The sequence below is a fragment of the Macaca nemestrina genome, chromosome 5 (genome assembly GCF_043159975.1).
Source record: "Macaca nemestrina isolate mMacNem1 chromosome 5, mMacNem.hap1, whole genome shotgun sequence".
Lineage (NCBI taxonomy): Eukaryota > Metazoa > Chordata > Mammalia > Primates > Cercopithecidae > Macaca > Macaca nemestrina.
The window spans coordinates 88430169-88453147 of NC_092129.1; positions in this window are offsets into that span (position 1 = coordinate 88430169).

The window sequence follows — 22979 nt, forward strand, 5'->3', positions numbered from 1 at the left end:
AGGATTACAAGTATCAGTATGCATAAAATGCTTAGAGATGGACATGATATATTGGAAACATTCAGTAAGTGTTAACTATTATTATCATAGCACAGCAATTTGTTTAAGATTACTGAGTGTTCAAATGAAAAAAAGACATTAACTTATATAGTGTCATTTTCTGACAAAAGAAATACATAAATAGAGATAATTTCTGAAACAAAGACAAAAAAAGTCTGTTTTATGGTGTCTTGTATCAATGTGGCTAAAATTTTCAAGCTAAGTTTTATAAAGACACAGATCATATTTCAAGTAGGTGATTTTTGTATTGATCTTCCATAAATCCTGATAGTATAACATACCAGTAAATCATAAATCAGTGAAGGGGTTTCTGAAGTATGTTGGCATAATAGGTCCTAGGCACTTGCTTTAAGATGATTTACTTTCCATAAGGTTCAAACTCGAAAAGTTTAGATGAATAGAGAGTGACCATATCTATAGACTCTGTCTGAAATATTAGATCTTGTCTGTCATACAGAGTTGGCAAAAAGTACAGGATCATAGTTGATTCACCACTGAGTTTTCCAACAATGATAGTGTTGGTTGACATGCAGGTAGTATGAGAAAACAGGGGCTCAAATATTCTACTATGTTTAGCGTATTTAACAGCAAGATTACTTTTTAAAAAGAAAAAAGGTTAATTCACTTCAGTGACAGGTTTCTGAAATCATGTGCATGGGTAGCATGGACCATTCCATATGAGATAAATAAATAGAGGAAAAGAGAACAAGAGGACTGGAGTGAGGATTTTCTCTATAGAAAAGTATTATGGGACTTTTTCAACTTAGGGGAAAGCCCAGACACTACAAAGAAGAAAAAGTGTCAGTAAGAGAAAATAATAACCAAATTAATTTAGTAAAAATTATATAGAGAGAGTATTTTTCCTTTACCAATATTAAAACACAAACAAGACTTTGTTTGCTGAGGCCACCAGTATTGAAAAATACAGCTTTTTCTTACTAAAGAGCAAAGTTATTTTTACTCTGGCAAACTTCAGAGCAAATGTCCCCTCCAATGACAGATCAAATTCTCATAGTTCAGCTATTTACAAGAAAGAACAAATCTATTTTCACAACATTGTTGAAGGTTTCTAATATCTGTGAAGAATCCTCGCTATGCCATTTCTGCAGTAATTTAGAACCTAAATGCATTCTATTACTCAAAAATTAAAATTAAATATTAACCTAACAAATCTTTCAAAACCTGTAAACAAGAACTTCAAATTCCAGGGTCACTTTTACTTTATAATACTTTAATATTTGTAATGCCTCTTATAGACATCATATTCATGAGTATTTACAGTATCTGAAACTCTGAAATGTCCCAGGAGTAGCAAAGGAAGTTCTGAGGGCTTTTATATGGTTCCTGTTGCTAAGGTAACCACATCCTTGATATCCATGTGTTTGACATGTCACTCTCATTTTGTGTCTGGCTCTCAGAGAGCCAGCACTGGTGCATGGCATCAAAGAAACACAAGAAATAAAAACAAGACAAAAGACCATGGGAACTGTTTCTTCTCAAATATTACACACACACACACACACACACACACATAAAATAAACACTTGCATTGTCATGCTGAAATTCTTAAATTCCTAAATTCAAGTTATAAAGAAATTTAATGAGAAAGAAAGTAGTAGTATATCAGGGTTTTCTATAGATAAGATTATTAAACAATGTCAGAAAATAAAATGAAACAAGTTATATATGATCAACTATAGAATAACATGTACACATGAACCAAAAGCAAGTGAATATTGAATCAGTGTGTAAAATGCTCAATAAACTCTATGAACCATTATAAAAGGTTATTTTCACTTTCAATATACCCACAGAAATGTCTAAATACCAAAGTCAGTTCAACCATGAAAACTTTGATCAACATAAAATACGTCTAATAGAAAGGCAATTTATTCTTATGTGTTAAATATGAACTCATCTATTAATATTTTGATCACTATTTAAAGCAAAATGTTTTCTACCTGATGGTTCTTTTTATAAATAAAATATATGTAAGTATAGATTAACAAAAATCATTTAAGCAGTTTTACAATCACTGTTTATATAATACTGTGAAAAATTGAGATAGTTCATAAGTCATAAACAAATGACTTTCCTGTGCCTCACTTTTAAATATATTTGGTAGTACAGTACACAACTAAAGAGACCACTAAATGCAAGAGACAACTAAAGATGATTAAATCAAACACCACCTTTTCTTTTTTCCTTGATTTTAGTCTAGGCCTGTCTTTATCTTTTTTGATTTTAATTTTCAGTTTTCAATAATAAAATACAATTCTAAGGTTTATCTTTGCCTTAATATAGCGGTCAGAAATCCAGCAACTTCTTTTGATTTAGCATAATCTTCAGTATGCAGTATGAATAGCAACCGAACTTCCATGTTTTTCTTATTTTATAAGTCCCTGTCTCTCCAACAATCCACAAGTACCTGATAACTCTTTCCAGTCACTGCCTAGCAATATTGAGCCAAAGCTTAAATTGCTGAATATGAAGTATAGAAAGTGCTTCAGTGTCACCCAGCAATGTTAATATATGGACAAATGGTCAAAAAGTAAACTGCATTACAGAGGACACTTCTCAATACAATATAAATATTGTATCATCATTTTAGCATCTTGGCCAGACAAGACTCGGTTTAATGTTCCATCTTTTTCTTAAAAAATATTGAAAAGCTCATGACATCAAGATTCTACTCAAAATATTTAAAAGTGAGCAAACATGTAGAAAACACAGACCTAATTCTGATCAATAGCTACTTGGTCTAATAAACAGCACCTATAAGAGTGTACATTTTCTCATTGTACTTGAGTATGTTTGAGTAAAACATACTTGATCTAGGCTTCAGCATGCATTGATATAATCTGCTTTTGTAGTGATACAATATTAACAGCTAGTATCTGGGGACATGAAAAATGAAGTTAGTGAGGTGGTAAGTTTTGATAAAAATTAAGGAAATATGGAACTGATATTAGTTTTTCAGACAATGGCTAGATAAAATCAAACTGACTTAGAGCACAATACTTTTTAAACCAAAAATAACATATTTTATTTGTAACTTTCCTAAAAATAATTTTATATTGATGTGGATAAGTAGTAAATAAAACACCATGAAAAATTATGGGTCCATTAATTGTTTTTATGCAGCTGCTTCTTACCAGGTGATCTAATTTCATGTTAGCTAAGTAAAAGCTCCAATAAAAATCAATTAAGACGATTTCTGTCTCCGGGAAAAATGATATAAAAGAGATGAGACTTATCCTGCTGACTTAAACTGAAAGGCTAGACAAAATATACAAAGTAAAGGTTTTAACAACACTGGACATTGGGCAATGAGGGACAGTGATACTTGATGGACAGAAAACAACAAATGAGCTGTATCTTATGATTATCCCAGCTATAGTCTTGACAGGGTCTCCAAGCAGCAGTACAGAAAGAAGGTACCCAGGTGGAACCAAGCAAAATCTCTGAAACAAGACCAACAGTTGGGAGTCTGTAGAGAACAAGACAGCTAGACTAAGAGTACCAGAGAAAAAAGAAATGCATATAGAGAGAACACCAGAGAGCGGCGGAAGGTTGTTTGGGAGTATTTAGCGGGTTACTGATGAAAGCATGAGTGTAAGACTGGAAATAATTCCTGTATCCACCTGTCAGGATGAGAAAACTCTCAAAATACATGAGGCATTAGGGAGAGTAAATAAAAGAATTTTGTGTAAGTTAATCTAGCTCTAGATTAATAGCTGCTCTGGTCTCACCTAAGAAAACTTAAAAGGAGACCCAAAGGATCAAACTGCTTCTATAAACTAAATCCCAGAACAAAGTTCAAAAATATTTATAAAAATGCAAAAATACTCTGTACCCAAAAAGGTAAAATATTTCATAATGTCTGGGCATCCAATTAAAAATTATGAGGCATGCAAAGAATCAGGAAAATATAACACATAATGATGAGAAAAAAATCAACCAGTTGAAGCTGATGCAGAAATGATATTAGCACTAGCAGTCAAAATCATTAAAATAATAATTATTAACTTTATCCCAAAAGTTTAAAATGTTAACTGGAGAAATAGAGGAGATAAAGAAGACCCAAATTAAACTGTTGAAGATAATGTCTTAGGTAAAACATACATTGAAGGTCAGGTGAGGTGGCTCATGCCTGTAATCCTAGCACTTTGGGAGGCCAAGGTAGACAGATTGCTTGAGTTCAAGACTTCGAGACCAGTCTGGAAACATGGCAAAACTCCATCTCTACAAAAACTACAAAAATTAGCTGGATGTGGTGGCATGCACTTGTATGTCCAGCTACTTGGGGGCCTGAGGCAAGAGGATCGCTTGAGCCCGGGAGGCAGAGGTTGCAGTGAGCTGAGATAGAACCACTGCACTCTGGCCTGGGTGACAAAGTGAGACCTTATCTAAAAGATAATAATAATAATAAAGTACATTGGATGAGATTAGTTGCAGATTACATATTGCCAAAAAAGAAAAAAATTAATAAACCTGAAAATAGCAAAGGAACTATGCAAAACAAAGCACATGAAAAAACAATTTTAAAATAAACACAGCTCTATGTTTTTTAGTATATCACAACTGAATTGATTTCAATACATTCACAGAGATATAATAAATACCATTGAATTGTACACTTAATTGAATTCTTTGGTATGTGAATTATATCTTAATGGAGCTGCTTAGAAAATATGAGCTGTGGGCAACTTCAAGATATCTAATATATGTATATGGAGTCCCTAAAAGAAAGAATGAGTAGGAAGATATAAAATATACATATTTTTAGAAATAGTGGCCAAAACGTTCCCAAGTTTTATTAATGTAATAAACCCAGAGATTCAGTAAGCTCCATAAATTGTAAGTACAAGAAAAAAAAAGAAATCAAAGTGTATCATAATCAAATCACTCAAAATGAGAGACAAGATAAATCTTAGAAGGAACCAAAATTAAAAAGACGTTTTGTGTAGAAGTGAGGCAGGAGTATAGGGTCTTGAGGCAGGGAACTTAAGGCCGATTCTTGCGGACTTCCTACAACTAAATCAAAAGGAAAACCCCAACTTTCCATGCCCAAGTAACAAAAGGACCAAAGTCTACTCCCATTGCAACCTCCCACTTTTCCGCTTCACAGATGAAATATTGGAAGTACCTCTGATTTGTCCCTTCCCACAACCAATCAGGCTGGTGGTGGGCCAAGTCTTCATTTGCAAAGGAGTTTAGCTTTGTAACTTCACTTCAGCCTCTGATTGGTCCCCTCCCACAAGCAATCAGACCAAACGCAGGCCACTACTTCATTAACATAGGGTGTACTTCTAGTAACCAATGGGAAACCTCTAAAGGGTATTTAAACCCCTCCAAAATTCTGTAACTGGGGCTCTTGAGTTACTTGCTTGGGCCCATTCCCATCCTGTGGAGTGTGCTTTCATTTTTAATACATCTCTGCTTTTGTTGCTTCATTCTTTCCTTGTTTTGTTTGTGTGTTTTGTCCAATTTTTGTTCAAAATGTCAAGAACCTGGACACCCTTCACCGCTAACAGAGACACAGAGAAGAAAATGTCAGCAGATTTCACATTTTAAAAAATGTTGAAAAGAAGGTAGTGGAGCAACATTTTTAAAGTACTGACATAAAATATTTGCCTTAGAATCAGGTAGAATTAGTCCTTCAAATTTATTCCTCTGTTTCAAGTCGTTTTGGTTACTCTAGGACATTTGAATTTTTATATAAATTTTAGAATTATCTTGTCAATTTCTACAAGGACACCTATTGAGGTATTGAGATTGTATTGAATCTATAGGTCAATAAGTGAAAATACTGACATTTTAACAACCTAAAATCTCTTGGTCCATGGATATTGTATAACACTGGATTTACTTAAGTCTTTCATGGACCTTGTTGATAATGATGTGTTGGTGTTGGTTCATCAATTATAACTAATGTACCACATGATGTTGGTTGTGGCAGAGGCTTTGTGTGGGGAGAGGATATATGATAAACTTTGTATTTTCCACTAAATTGCTGTGAAACTAAAACTTCTCTAAAAAGTAAAGTCAAGGCCAGGCACGGTGGCTCACGCCTGTAATCCCAGCACTCTGGGAGGCCGAGGCAGGCAGATCATGAGGTCAAGAGATTGAGACCATCCTGGTTAACACAGTGAAACGTCGTCTCTACTAAAAATACAAAAAATTAGCCGGGCGTGGCAGCAGGTGCCTGTAGTCCCAGCTACTCGGGAGGCTGAGGTGGGAGAACGGCGTGAACCCGGGAGGTGGAGCTTGGAGTGAGCCAAGATTGCGCCACTGTGCTCCAGCCTGGGCGACAGAGCAAGACTCTCTCTCTCTCAAAAAAAAAAAAAAAAAAAAAAAGTAAAGAATGTAAAGTCAATTAACTTTTTAATAAAGGTTTCAAATTAACAACCTAAGTCTCAATATTTAGAATCTAGGAAAAGAGAAAACTGAACCCAGTGCAAGCAAAAGGAAAGAAATAATAAAGACTATGGCAGAAAGACATTGAGAAGAGAAAAACAATTTTAAAAATTCACAAAAGCAAGAATTGGTTTTTTAAAAAGGCCAATACAATTGGCAAACTTTTAGCTACATTGACAAAACAAAATAAAACAAAAAGACTCAAATAACTAAAATAGGGAATTAATGAAAAGACATCACTACTGACATTAAGAAATAAAAATAGTATTATAAGGTATTAAGAACTGTATGGCAAATAATTAAATAACTTAGATGAAATTGACTAATATCTAGAAAGACGCAAATTACTGAAAGTGACTCACCCAAAAGAGAATATATGAATAGGCTCATAACAAGCAAAGAGTCCAAATTTGTAATTTTAAAACTTCACACAAAGAAATAACTGAGATGGTATTACCGTTAAATCCCAGCAAATATTCAAAGAAGAATTAATATAATTAATCATATATCTCCAAAAAAAAGGAAGGACTACATTTTAACTCATTCTATAAGGTTACTATTATTATCATACCAAAGCCAAAGACTTTCAAGGGAAGAAAATTACATGTCTATTACTTTCAAATACAGATGCAGAATTCCTCAACAAAATACTAGCAAACCAAATCCAGCAACATAAAAAAGGATTATTCACCATGAACAAGTGAGATTTACCCTAAAAATGCAAGATTGGTGTAACATCCAAAAATAGTATAACACAGCATATTAATGGAATAAAAAAATGATAATCTTGATAAACAGAAAAGCATTTGACAAAATCTAAAACCTTTCATGATTAAAAAAAAATCAAATGACAAATATAAAAAACTTTCTCTACCTGAAAAATAGCATTTACAAAACTTCCATAGTTAACTATTGTGCTTAACAAAGGAAGTCTGATGTTTCTCCTTAAGATCAGGAACAAGTCAAGGTATTGTATGCATGACTGTGTATTTCTACAAATTTTTATATAACTCTTTTGGTGCATTTAGACTTTTAGAAAAGCTAGAATTTGAAATATTTATCAAAAGCACAATCTCAAACATTACATCATATTCTATCAAGTTGATATACTATGATGAATTTGAATATTTCATATGGAAAATATGGTTACTTTTAAGTTTTATATATTATTTATATGCATATATAAATAACTGTACTCAATATCTGATATATATATATGTTCCCAGTACCCAATATTATTTTAGAGAAGTAGTTATATGGGGTAAAATAATAGGGAAACTTCCAAAGACTTCGATCCACTTGCTAAAATCCTTCACCAGTAAGTTTATACTGATGTATATCCCTACCAAAAATGGGGATCTCACTCCACACAAACTTTGATTAATATTTTGAAACTTCAACATTTCAGCAGAAGCTCATTATTGTCTTAATTTGCAGTTAAGTTGATATTTAATATATTTCTCTTTTCATATGGTTTTGGTTATTCATACTTTTGGATTTGTATATGTTCATATTTTGATTAAAATTTACTGGAGTATCATTTTTCTTTATGCTTTATATACAAAAAATGTCACCTTACACACTGTCATAATTGCTCATAGTATCTTCTTGTTCTTTCAATCTGCTTGTGAAAGTTTTAATGTAGTAAACTTTTAAATTTAGGTTATAATTTGAGTTTCTTGAGATATTTGGCCCAGGTCCCTCACATATTTTATTGACTAAAGTACTCTTTGTAGTGAGGACATTCAGAACAAAGTGTATATACACTGAATAGTAGTAGTATCCGCTGTTAAGAAAAATTATCCAAAACTTGTGAATAAAGCGAAAGAAGGACTGTATATCCTTTCAGTGTCATACTGATGCATTAAATAAAATGCCCACCAATGAGCATTTAATTCATGAGGAAAATGTAATTTCCTTTGATACATTATTTACTATTAATTAGGGTTCAAATTTTGAAATTACATGTTAATTTATTATTTTTTCTGGTGGAGACCTAACTGATTTTTGTCCAAAAGTAATCCCAAAGGTTATGATTTTTTTACCCTTAGGCCTTAAGACAATTATATATGTCATCTACCAATTATATTCCAACACTTTCTTCTCCAATGACTATACTTAATAGTTGCTCAAATATTCTTTCGATCATCTTTACCATCTGACTAGTTCCTTCATTTATGATATAAATAGGTTCACACATATTTGGAAACCACGTGGTTAATTTAATCACCCTGTGCTGCTTGCTTTTTATTTTTGGGGTTTCTTTTCCCCTTTTTTCAAGAACCTGAAGGTCAATGAATGCTGAAACTTAACTCTAACTGGCTACTTTATGAGTAACATGCATAGGTCACCATGATAACAGTCACTTTAGTTATTTCATAGGAACTTGGGCCAGCTCCTGTCCAGTTTCAACAGTTAGAGATCATTAGCCCTTTAACTGGGCCTGTACAAGAACCCCAGAGGTGATCTTTTGAAGTCAGAAGGCCAAAAACTCCACCTGCAAATCATGCCAATGCCACCATTTTCTATACATATGTCCTTTCAAATCCCATAAACTCCAACTGTGCTTACATAGAACAAAATCTGTTACTTTATTTTTCTCTACTACCAATCACCTTTCTCCATGCCTTAGACCACTCTACTTCCCTAACCCATAAATATCCCTAAGCCTGGTCTTCTGTGAGGGAGATTTGAGAGCTGATCTCTCACCTCCTTACTTGGCAGTCTTGCAAACAAATCTTTTCTTTTTTGCAAAACTTGTGTCACGGTGATTAGTTGAGTGCATGCAGGTAGAATGACCTGGACCTGGCCAGCAGTGCTTTAACATATATTCCTCTAGATTTGATGATGGTCATATTTATCTAACATTTATAACATTTTTAAAATTAACTTTGCACATCTGTGCTTATGTACAAATTTTTAAACACAAATACTTTTATCCAAAATTCTATCTTTATTTATTTTGTGCTGTTTAGTTCATAATTCCTGTTTGTGCTCCTCTCATTTTAAAAATTCTTCTTTGCTGTTTTTGCTTTACTTCTTTATATCTTCACATATGATTTGTATGGTCATATCTCATTATTGTTCAATTTAGGTTATTTTCATTTTTTTCAACATATTTCAAACTTTATTTTGAAGATCAAAAAAGAAATATAAGCTTAGTACTTTATCATAGGTTTAAAGCTCTGTTCTTTGCCAGTTACTTCATTCCATCTAGTCTGTAGTTGATTTCTTAAAACAGTCGGTGTTTCAAACCCAAACGGTTAAGTACACTATTATTTTCATATTACATATGGTTTTATTCAAGAATAATATCTCCATTAAATTTTATCACCCCAATTAAAACAAGGTTACTTAGTAATAATGTGCTAAGAACTATGCCGAGCACTTAAAATATATATTTGGTCACAAAATTACCCTCTGAAATTGGTTCCGTTATTATTTCCCATTAAGAAAACACAATCTGAGGCTTAGAGAAGGTAAGTATCCAAGGTCACACATTTCTAAGTTATTCACCTAGGAATTCAATCTAATTTTGTCTTCCAGGAATCTGTGCTCCAAACCACTGAGATGCTGCTTTCTAGTTTAGAGTCAACTTTATGTTTACATAATTTCAATGCTCATCATTGGAAATATTCTGTCACGATCTCATATTTTAAATTTTAATTTAATGTCATCTTCAGTTAGTTACAATATACTGTCAAGATTTTTTTCTTAAAGAGGAAATTTTGGAAAATAGTTTTTAAGACCTATATAAAAATCTACTTTTCTATTGTTTTCACAAATTAATGACAACCCAGTGGCAAATAAGGATTGCATGTGTAATCTATTGCCCTTTAAATGAAATGCTCCAATGTTACTTACAATGTCATCTTGCAGATAAGAAATATGTTACCACACTAATTTTTCAGCATTATCTATTTTATTTTTCAACTCAAATATTAACTCCTCAAAGACATAATATGCATAATATGGGGGTAATTTCGACATTTTTCAAGATGCATCTAGATATGTGTCTTTTTTCATCTATTTTGTATTTTAAGAGAGAGGTTCAAGATGGCTGACTGGAGACAGCAGATGCCAGTTCTCAGAAAGGAAAACTAAAATTACAAATAGGTATTTTGAATCTAAAATATAAAGAATGTTTTGCTGTAAGTGATCAATTTTTAGCTGTGAAAAGTTTTCTTCGAATATGCCTTTGATTACTAGTTCTATTCCATTTTTTGCAATGTTCCCTAAAACTGTTCCTTGTGCTTCCCACTCATACAAACGTATCCCTCAAGGTCTTATTTCTTGACCATTTTTGTAGTGAAGACCAGAGATTTTCTTAAAAAGTATCTCACATTTCACAGATATTTTTCTGTTGGCACTTGTTGTTGTTATTTTTGCTTCTTTGCTTAAAGGCTGGAAATCTTATTTAGTTATTTCTGAAATAAGGATTGATCCATAACTTGGTTTCTATAATAATAGGCTTTGTAGATTGTTCTCGGTTCTATTTTGTGGATTAGGGACAAATCAATAGTTTGATAGAAACAGATACCGGTTCCATCAAACAATTGAAGCTATTAAAAATAACAAAGCAAATAAAAGCAAATAAGAAAATATGGCTTTATAGGCAAAAGGGTGTAAGATCTAAGAAGAGCAGGTAATGATGTGGGTTCCACATGACTACTTGCTGTAACAAAAAGCAATATTTTAAAAACAAGAATGATAGTGGGATGCTTTTATGAGTCACAGAATTAACAAATACATTTTTATTTTAGCTACCATGCCCATTTTAACATAATTGTTACCTAAATATTGATGATAATAAGAACAATGAAAAAAAGGAGGAGAAAGAAGGATACATATACTATGGATTAGTATTTTCAATGCCCTGTGATAAGTATTTTACTTTTTTTACAATTTTAGTATGAAGAACAGAAGTAAAACGTTAAAAATAGAAACACACAAAGTTTTATGAGTATCATTGTTTTGCTGATACTTAAGTGCTGAGCATACTTTTATCTCATGGAGGTCCAATAAGTATTTTCCATCTTTCTAAGTTAGATATCCAGTCTGAGTTCCAGCTAGGGAAGGGTTTGACTAAAATTCTAACATTAATATATATGTGTGTGTGTATATATGTGTGTGTATATATGTATATATATGTATATATATGTGTGTATATATATATACACACACACACACACCATGTACATAAATATAAAAATCTATATACTTAAAAGCACAGTATACATTTTTATTATATGGGTTATAATCAGTTTATTTGAAGATTTGTAAGTTAGAATAGGCTTTTAGACCATTGTGATTTCCTAAACAACTGTCTTACTTACTTTCATTTCTATCTAAATCACAGTGAAAAGTAATCAAGAGTTCTAGCACTTCACTAACGAAACAGGGCATTTCCAATAGAACAAAAGATCTTCTCAGTAAAGCTATCTTTCAGAAATGAAGACACCAAAATGAAAGTACTGCCACTTAATTTGAATTTTCACCACAATATTAAAGGATTATTTTTCTTCAGTTACTACTCACATGCCTCCTCTATTTTTTTGCCCCCAGATGTTCTAAAGTGTTGCTTTGACAGCTAAAACTTCACTAATCAGCCCAAGGGACATTTAACTATCCAACTTGCAGAAAAATAAATTTCATTATAAATGATACGAAATATAATGGAACAATACTAATTACATATTGTACTTGAGGAAAATGCCTCTGCATGATGCATTTTTAAGAAGGGCTGGCAACTATGGGAATGTACATGATAGAAAAACTTGAACCACTTTTATAAATGTTGAACAAAAGGTTTTCATATGCAACTTATATTTTTCTTTTTGTACAGATCAAGGAACAATTCAAAATAATAATTTCTCTGATGTAGTTTTTGTGTTCCATATATTCTAATTTCTTAGTTTTTTAAATATCTATCATTCATTAGAAGCCTGAAGTACATATATAAAAAATAAATAAATATTGCTTACAGTCATGCAGATGACTTAAAATATTTCTGCACTTCACGGTGAATTGCTCATTCACCTGAGTGTTTAACAGTGTCAGTGTGCTCAACATTAGCATATTTAATTGAATAGTTCAACAAGATAATATGCCAGGCACACATCATTCTGTGAAATCATTCAATGCATTAGACTCACAATAAACAAAGCAACGCTTAAGTGCAATACAGGGAACTTACAGGAAAATATACAAACGGGAGAAAAGAAAGGGATACACGAACGCAAATGAAATTTGATAGCGAAGGAAAAGGTAGGTGGGTGTATGGGAAGAGATTTCTGAAATCTGATTACACCAATTCTGAAATGTTGTTTTCTCAAATGATATAATAACTTAGATGTCCCTCTCACCAGCACAAATTTTACTTGTTCCAGAACACTGAATACTTCCTTGTTTAGCAGGGGAAAGTTCAAATTCAAATGAAAGTTTCAAAAAAAATTAACATGATGTGTTTGTCTTTTATTGTACAAAATTCAAACAAAATTCATGAAATAAAAATGAATCTTATTCCATTATTAAAATTACTAAGCTAATTAATATATTACAAAATGATATCAGGACTTTCTCTGTTCTATTCATCCTATGGATAGTGATCAAGAATAATATTCCTAATATTATCAGATTGCTAAGTTTTACTGGACTCTGAATCATAATAATAGTATCTGTATGTTTCTGAGTCCTGGGGCCAAGGCAGGTGCTCCTGCAGATTCTTCCCCAAGCAGCTGAAGGCCGGCAAAAATTTCGGAATCTGAGAGACCAAGGCTCAGATTCCAGCTTCATTGCTGGCCAAATATGTGACCTCAAATAAATTGTTTAGTATCTCTGAGCTTCATTTTCCAGAAATATAAAATGATGAGAATAATGCTTAACACAGAGGGCTGTTGTGAGAATAAATTAACAAAAGAAAAGTAAATATCCTCTCCCACAGTTGAAGTTCTATCTATGTTAATTGCCTTTCTTTCTTTCCCCATTCTAAGTAGATGGTTCTTAGAGTACAAAAATACCTGGAATGCTTTTATCAGAGAACAATTAGTGCAGAATAAAGTCATTGAGAAAACACTGGCCTGGGTGTAGTGGCTCATGCCTGTAATCCCAACATTTTGGGAGGCCAAGGCAGCAGGATTGCTTGAGCCCGGAAGTTCAGGATCAGCGTGGCCAACATGGCAAAACCCTGTCTCTACAAAAAAAATTCAAAAAAAAATTAGCCTGGCATGGTGGCACACCCCTGTAGACCCAACTGTTCGGGAGGTTGAGTTAGGAGGATCCCTTGAGCCTAGGAGGCTGAGGCTACAGTGAGCTATGATCACACCACTGTACTCCAGCCTAGACAACACAGTGAAACCCTGTCTCAAAACACACACACAAACACACATGCACACACGTGCACACCACATTTAAAAGAACCACATTTTTGTTTTAATTAGTTGAGAAGCAAAGGACTAATTTGAACTTTGCTTTGAAAAATGTGATTTAAAAACACAGTATAACTGTATCTTATATTTAACAAAATAAATTTAATCTTGTAAATACAATTATATGCTAATTCTCAGAACAAAAGAAAAAATGTGTTAATGGCATGGTAGAACTGTTTCAGATAAATGGTAGTGTAATATGACACATAGGAGGTCATTCTCCTCAGGTGTCAAATATTTATCCCCAAAAGCATCATTTTTGCAAAAGGAATAACAGCTTTTATTGTATTGTATTGTATTGTGTTGTATTGTATTGTATTGTATTGTATTGTATTGTATTGTATTGTATTTTAAGACAGAGTTTCACTCTTGTTGCCCAGGCTGGAGTGCAATGGCGTGATCTGCACCCTCCACCTCCCGGATTCAAGTGCTTCTCCTGCCTCAGCCTCCTGAGTAGCTGGGTTGCAGGCGCCGCCACCACGCCCGGCTAGTTTTTGTATTTTTAGTAGGGAGGGGATTTCACCATGTTGGTCAGGCTAGTCTCAAACTCCTGATCTTAGGCGATCCACCCGCCTCCCAAAGTGCTGGGATTTCAGGCGTGAGCCACCATGCCTGGGACAGAGCATTTAAAACAAAAAATTCTTCAAGAGACATAAATAATGGATATAGGTAATGAAAGTAAAGAACCTCTTGGCTACATAACCACTTGTGATGTGCATTTCTATTACAGTTATGTTAACATACCTTATTTTGGCCTAAAGCCAAATTTTCTTTTTATTTTTAAATAATTTATTATTTCTTACTTTATTTTACATTCAGGGATACAAGTGCAGGTTTTGTACATAGGTAAACTTGTGTCATGGGGTTTTGTTGTACAGACTATTTCATCACCCAGGTATTAAGCCTAGTACCCACTAGTTGTTTTTCCTGATCCTCTCCCTCCTCCCACCCTTCACCCTCTGAAAGGCCCCAATATGTTTTGTTCCCCTCTCTGTGTCCATGTGTTTTCATCATTTAGTTTGCACTTAACAGTAAGAACATGCAGTATTGGGTTTTCTGTTCTTGTGTTAGTTTGCTAAGAACAATGGCCTCCAGCTCCATCCATGTCCCTGCAAAGGACATGATCTTACTCTTTTTCCTGGCTGCATAGTATTCCATGGGGTATATGTACCACATTTTCTTTATTTTCTTTATTACAACAGTAAAATATTAGATAAAATATGAATGTATTTTATACTTTTTTGAAAAATCTTTAGCAAATGTTAGGCATAATTTGATTGTTATTATTACATACAAATTGTGGAAATAGCCACAATTAATATTATTAATATGATTAACAAGAAGCTTAAATATAATCCTTTGCTTAAGGATTAATTTACATTTAGCATTAAAACCCTGGGCCTTTTTAGACCAAATAGCAAGCATACAATATTCCTTAATAGATTTTTAAAATAGGCACAATTTTTATGACAGCATCTTCAGAGCTGCTGAAATTTTGAAGCTAAAAGGTATGATATCTATATGAAACACTATAGTTAGTTGTTTTGTTTAAATGTTGGACTCATGATTCAATACTTTGAGATCACATCATACACTGTATGCTCCATTCACCTTGAATATGTTCTTCTATTTTTTTCTCTTCTCAGTGCATGTCATTGCACATACATTTTGACACATTCTGAACAGAACAAGAAACTAGTTGCTGTCACAATGAGCAGTTTGCTATCCAAAGTTAGAGTATTTATTTAGACATTAAATCAGTACTCCTTCGATGAATTGGAAATTCAATTATAGTGAAAGGAACAGGTTTGGTGACCCTTTCTGTGATTATATCTTGCAAATAAATGTATCTAAATTGTAAAGGACTGTCATTTTACTAAATAAGTTGTTGTATTGGCCAACTTATTACCCACTTCCTTAAGTTAAACTAGTACCATGTAAATATTTTCATCAAAATACATAAATAAAATGAAACCTCTAATTTAAAATATAAATGAAATCAGTAGGACTCTGCTTTTTAATATGTATAAGCCACATGATCATGAATCAAGTTAAGCAAGATCTTACAAATACAAATGTGTAACTTATAACTTGCAGAAAATATCTAAGACTACAAAAGAATTCTCACTGAGGTATTAAAATATGTATATCATTAGACTACTTAAAAGTTCTCAGAATTTCAATGAAGCATGAACTTTAAAAAGCAGGAACTTTTTCATCCAATTATTATCATTGTCAAAACGTTAAATGTGTTGGCTGATGAACATTTGTGGATACAGACTACCAGGATCAATATAAAGAAATACCATTACTTTTGCTATTAAATATTTGGTAGAACTCAAGATAACATTGGATTAGGAGATTTGTAAGTAAAATATTAGAAAAATGGATCGTAAGTACTCTTCTATTTTGAATTTAGCCTAGACTGAGGATAAGAAAGTTCACTGCTCTCTGAGAATACTTTTAATTAGAGCATGTGGGGAAGACTGGATAAAATCTGGTCATTGAAATAAAGCTTCCAGGAAAAACTAAAAATAAAAGAGGAAATGTTTGGCAGTCTCTAAATGATTCAGGCCACCTTACTGTAATCTAATCCACACCCAAATCAAGTAATTAGTAGCCAACATCTAGAAGACTGGAATGTGGCGTTCTGGTGCATGCTTCTGGCCTGTGCTCTTATGGGAGCAGCTTTATTCTCCAACAGACAACTTCCTGTGCAAACACAAACCAATCATTAGAAGTTCAGTATTCTATCCCAAGGTTATTTCTAGATTTAATTCTTTACTGTTGTTATGGAAAACTAAACTGCATTACTGAACATTTTTAATGCACCGTAATTTTTATATGAGAAAATTTTTTTCCTGTTGGAATTAATGGTTCATTTAAGCATCAAATGTTGCAGTCCATAGATTATAGGTGTCTATAATTCTAAATATTATAGCCTCCATTTTTCTATAAATGTCACTTTTCTTAACCTGATTTCCTCAAAATGTACCAAAGATGGAAAAATAGGGGAAAAAAATTCATGGGATAATCTGAAAAGTAAAAATTCAGAAAAAAATGGGACAATTTAATAGTAAATGGTAATTGAAAACCATTCACATTGTAACCTGTATTGGAATATAAGTTTTTTGAGGGTAGGACTGTGTCCTTTAAATAATATTGTATATTTCTATTTATGTAAAACATCTCATATACCCTCATGAACATAAGAAAAATTACAAAAAGAATAGTAAGCCCAACATGTCTCTTTATTTATATATGAAATATAAGTATACAATTTCATGCTTGTATTTGGTTATTTATTATGAATGTTGGCTTTAGAACCAATACATTTCTGTGTCAAATAAGCACAGATGACACTTTGGTCTGTTTCAAGTCCCCATAGGCCTTATGATGGCTTTCTGCACAATACATAACAGTCTCTGTGACATTCAGGCTTGGATGTCATCCAACTTTTTAAAGCTAAATGTAGACAAGACTAAATTATTACTCATAGGGTCTCCTCAACATCAATCTTCATATTTCTTTTTAGTTCTTGCCTGTGACATCTAGTATATTCTTCTCAATGTCTCAGGGCTCATAATACTGAACTGTTTTAGATTCTGAGCTTTGTTTTTGATGTCCATATTAATCAGATTGCACAGTCATCTTATTATCATCCTAGGAGCCTTTCTAGGATATATCTTACTGAGTCTCCAAGGGACACAGAAACCCTCAGATGTACTTCCGTTAGTTCTTGCTAGGATTACCGTAATTCATTATATTCTGGCTTACCTGTCATCTCTACTCTCAACTGCTTACAGTTAGTGCAGATGAGGGTAATGTACGAAGGCATATAAAAACTAGAATATCTGATCACATTACTTCAGCAAAGAGGAAATTCTGCTTGCCTCTAGGAAAGCTGTGGATTGTGGTTAAGCCTTTATTCCCTACAAACATGACAGGTATCTGAACTATAATCAAGTGATCTGTTCTCACTAATTGCTATTTTTCGTTAGGAAAAGTACCAAGCATCAAAAATACTATTTCCTAAGGCAAGTATACCTCATAGAAAACATGATAGTTATGATCCTGAAAGGTCAAATAAGTAACATTTTATAAATTGATTCCCATTTTTTGTGAACTTGGTAGAAGGGCTTAATGTATAAAAGAACCTTGTTCAAAATTATATATTATTTTATTATGCAAATAACCAACTCCTGTGTTTATTTGTTCCATAAATGTGAATATTAGCAGTGGCTTATTAGATTTAATAAGGCAAAGCACACCTGCACTGGTGCTGTAAAAAGAAACAACCACCTCTGTTTTAGTCTTGATTCTGACCCCTGAACAAGTCCTCCGGGGAAGCTGGCTAAGCAGGGGCAGATTTACAATATGTCCTCAGTCAGCCACTCACAGAAATTGCCCAAAACCTATGCTGTATTTCGTGTGTGATTATACATTTACACTTCCTCATTCTGGGGCTTGTTTCATCTTAAATAATTTCTTTCTTTCCTGTAATGCTGTTTCAGTGTCAAAACACCATCATGAGAAATCTATGAGACTGAAGCACTTTACTGACTTTGTCTTCTATGTCAGAGATGACTTGTAATGTAGCAAGATGAATCTTTCTCCATATTAAATCCATAAAAGGTATAAACAGTGTGAAGGAAAAGACATGCTATACTTACTTCCTGCCTATACCCCTTACCTCTTTCTTATATGTATCAACCTGTTGAAGGCAGCTCCTATGATAGATTTGCAATGTAATTTTAATAAAACCATGTTATCATGGAACATCTCAATTGGTCTGTCAAAAACTAGCCCAGATAATGAACCTGAAAATAACAATATATTTCCTTGAATCATCTATTGGTTTAGGAATTGGAATACTAAAGGGAGGCTAAAAGCAAAATTAATATCCTTGCTAACATTCAGGACAGATGGTAGGTGTCTAGGGACAATGTGAAGGATAAGAAGAATCTTGAAATTAAAGTCATCCTTGAGATAAAAGACATTGAACTCCTCTTGAAAATCAATGGTAAGATATTATCTAACAGTGCTATTTATTATCCAATTTTTGGAGATGACTAAGTAGTAGCTAGGTGGTACATTTTGGAAGACTGCTTAATTAGTCACATTTTATTCAAATATAAAGGTAAAACACTTCTGTTAGAGTAATAGCACAGTTTCTTATAATGGAAATCCAGATGGGCACGGTGGCTCAGGCCTGTAATCCCAGCACTTTGGGAGGCCAAGGCGGGAGGACTGCTTGAGCCCAGGAGTTCGATACCAATCTGGGAAACATGGTGAGGCCAGGTCACTGCAAAAGTTTAAAAAATAATAATAATAACAATAATAATCAGCAAGGCACAAGTTTATAGTCCCAGGTACTTGGATGGCTGAAGCGGGAGGATCACTGAGCCCAGGAGTTTGAGGCTGCTGTGAACTATCACTGTGCCACTGCACTCTAGAGTGAGAACCTATCTTGAAAAAAAATAAAGAAGAAAGTAATGGAAATCTTATCCTTCATTGCCTTAAATCAAGGGTCATCCTCTCCTCTTATGAATATACTCCTTCTTAAATTACTTCCTTAGAACCTCCAAAAAAAGGTAACAGTTCCAACAGTGAGAGCAAAGGTCACATCTGCCTTCACCAGGATCTTTCTCACCTTTATGAGTTTGTCAGTATTGTACACCATCGTAAATTGGAACAAAGTTGTGCTCACCGGGTGCGGTGGCTCAAGCCTGTAATTCCAGCACTTTGGGAGGCCGAGGCGGGCGGATCACCTGAGGTCAGGAGTTGGAGACCAGCCTGGCCAACATGAAGAAACCTTGTCTCTACTAAAATTACAAAATTAGCCGGGTGTGGTGGCGCATGCCTGTAATCCCAGCTACTCGGGAGGCTGAGGCAGGAGAATCGCTTGAACCCGGGAGGCGGGAAATTGCAGTGAGCCGAGACTGCACCACTGCACTCCAGCCTGGGCAACAAGAGTGAAACTCCGTCTCAAAAATAAATAAATAAATAAATAAATAAATAAATAAATAAATAAATAAAATTGTTAGGCTTGCGCTTTTCAGTTGATCATAAGGCTCTTCCCTTTCTATATAAATAAAAAAACATCTGGTAGGATGTTTTGAAAATTCCACACACCGAAAAGTGATTCCTGAGTATAAGAATTAAGCAGTTTTCTTTTCCAAAGTCATCAGGAAACACTAGAAATATTTATGTCACAAACAAATCTACAATGTTCATTTACTCATTCTTAACATATTAATAAATATCTACTTATTAAGTGATAGAAGAAAATCTAAAAGGAAACCTAAGTACATCTCCAAACTGCCATCAAAATACAATTGCCAAAAATATGAGAAAATTATAATATTTACTATATTATTCACTCAAAACAGCTATCATAAGAAAAATCAGATTTTTGTCATACTTAAACTATTTTGCAGTTTCATGTTTTAAACCTAATATTTAGTCGAGGAGGGCTTTACCCTTTTATCAGTGCTTAAGGTCTCTACCATTGTTATCTAGACCTGCATATGCCAGGCCAAGAGCTGGGTATATTACTGTGAATTAGACAAATGAGGTCCCTGTCCTCAGGAACATTAAAAAAAGGTGATGACTATAGATAGTGATGAAGGCCATAAGAAAATATGTCAGATGGGGCAACAACCTTAGATGCAGTGGTCGTAAAGGTCTCTCTGAGTGCATGACATTTAAGCTGATAACTAAAGGATGGTAATAAATGTGCGTTTCAAAGAGATGAGGGAATTCCATCTCTGCCTTGGTAGCAGCCAAAGAAAGAGCCAAGTGAAGGAAAGGAAGGAGCTTGATATAACTGTTTTAAGAAAGAAAGAACAAAAGAAAGAAGAAGGAAAAAAAGAAAACAAAATAATGTGGTCAAAGTATATGGATGAAGCAGTGGAAAGGGTCAAGATGAGTTTGGAGAGGGAGGCAGAAGAATAAATGAGGTCCCATGAAGTAAATACAGTGAAATAAGCAGTTCCAGCATCATTATAATAAAAGTTGGAAGTATTGAAAGAATTGGGCAGGACAGTTGAAGTGACATGATTTATGTTCTTAACAAATGATTCTGGCTGCTGAGTGTAGACTGGAGAAATAATAGGGATAAGTCTCCTCAGCTTCTAGTTGGAAAACTGAGTGGATGATTGTTTTCTGAAAAATAGTGAAACTCCTGATATTGAGAGTCTGAGGGAGGAAGATAAAATAGGCAATATAATACAATACTTTCTTTTGGATGTACTATGTTTGAGATGTTTATGATACATTTAGGGAGAGATTTGAGGTGGGCAGTTTGGATATAAAACTCTGGAACTTAGAGAAGACAGAGCTTAAATTATAAATTTTGGAGTCAAGAGTATATATGTAGTGCATCTAAAACTATATACATGAATATATATAAAACTATATACAAGAGTATATATATACATAGTGTATCTAAAACTGTATACAGGAAGATCATTTAGAAAGTTAATAGTGACAGAGAAGAGAAAAAGTCTCCAGACCAATCCTAAATGTATTTCATTATGTAGAGGCTGAGGAAAAGAGATCCATTACGAGACAGAAGAGGTAGGAGTGGGAAGTTAAGTGAGGAGCTGGTTTCAAAAAGAAAGGAGTGGTCAAATCTTGCTGTTTGTTTAAAGACAAAAGGAGGCAATAATTGTCCATTCATTTTGGCTAAGGGGCCATGGCTATAGTTGGTGGGAGAAATAAGAGCTGTTACAGTGCATGGTAGAGACGGAAATCAAAATGGGGGCAGGAGATGTGATTAGATGATGCATTGTTGATAAGGAAGTAGAGATAGCAGCTTAAATTTAATCCCTATATTATGGGCTGATATTGCAAAGCAAGACATATGTAAATAAAACTAAAAACTCAAGGTGATGTTTTTGTAAAATATTACATAATGGCATAAAGCGGAAGGTTTCTATTAGATACCACACACCGGTACCACCCAGTTCTTTACAGTACTCTAAGTCAATGTTTAAGGATTGAAAAATAAAAATTGCAGAAAGAAATGAAATTCATTTGGCCTACTTTTCAGATAGTAGCAGTTCTTCATTCTGATGCCCCATTTAAAGAAAAGTAAACAAACAAAATCCTATAAGCTATTTAGGCAAAAAATATCTGCAACAGAGAAAAGAAAATAAATATAGTATAGCATATATTGATGAAGAACACATCCAGAAATATAAAATTTTAGATGATAAGCACTGGGTACTCTCAAAAAATACAGAAAATATGAATACTATATTTTAAAAATATAAAAGATAAGAAGACAGACAATGAAAACAATGTGGGACAAGCTAAGGAAATATTTTAAGGAGATAAATTATGTCATAATAAAATTTTAAATATTGTTAGAAACAACCAAATGAAGAGTCAACAATGCTGAAAACTGAATCTATGATATGAATAATAAGCTTGAGAAAGGTGTAAGCAAATATAAATTGTCAATTATCAACCAAGAAAGTGGGTATGCAATTAAATCTAACAAATGCAGAATTCAATTTCTGAAGAAGAGAATAAAATAGAAAATATACTCAAATATTTGGTATTTAACAATGCAACAAATGTAAAGCTGCATAACAAATGTAAAGCTATTTATAAGTATGGGGTCTTCTAATTGTGCAACAATGCTTTCATGTAACATTCTTTCCAAAAATATGCTTTTAGCTTCAGTTTTAAGAAAATGTTGAAATGTGACTAGATATATCCAGTTTTGCCAAATAGCAAAAACTGGCTGTAGTTTCATAGTTCAAGAAAAGCGTATTAGAAAAGCAGATAATTTACGCCTCCTTTTCAGTTTTTTTAATAGAAAGTTAGGATTAATCAAAATTTAGAAACCCAAATTACACCATAATTGAGCTATTATAATATCTACCCTGTCTTAGCCTGTCTTAAATACCGGAATAATATTTACTGTTACTAATATCAAAATATGAGATGATGTGGTCTAAAACTGGAAGTGCTAATCACTTTTATTTATTGAGTGTGGAAGAAAAAAATAGTATAATTACTTTGTTGGATAATAACTGAAGATAACAACCACATCCAAAC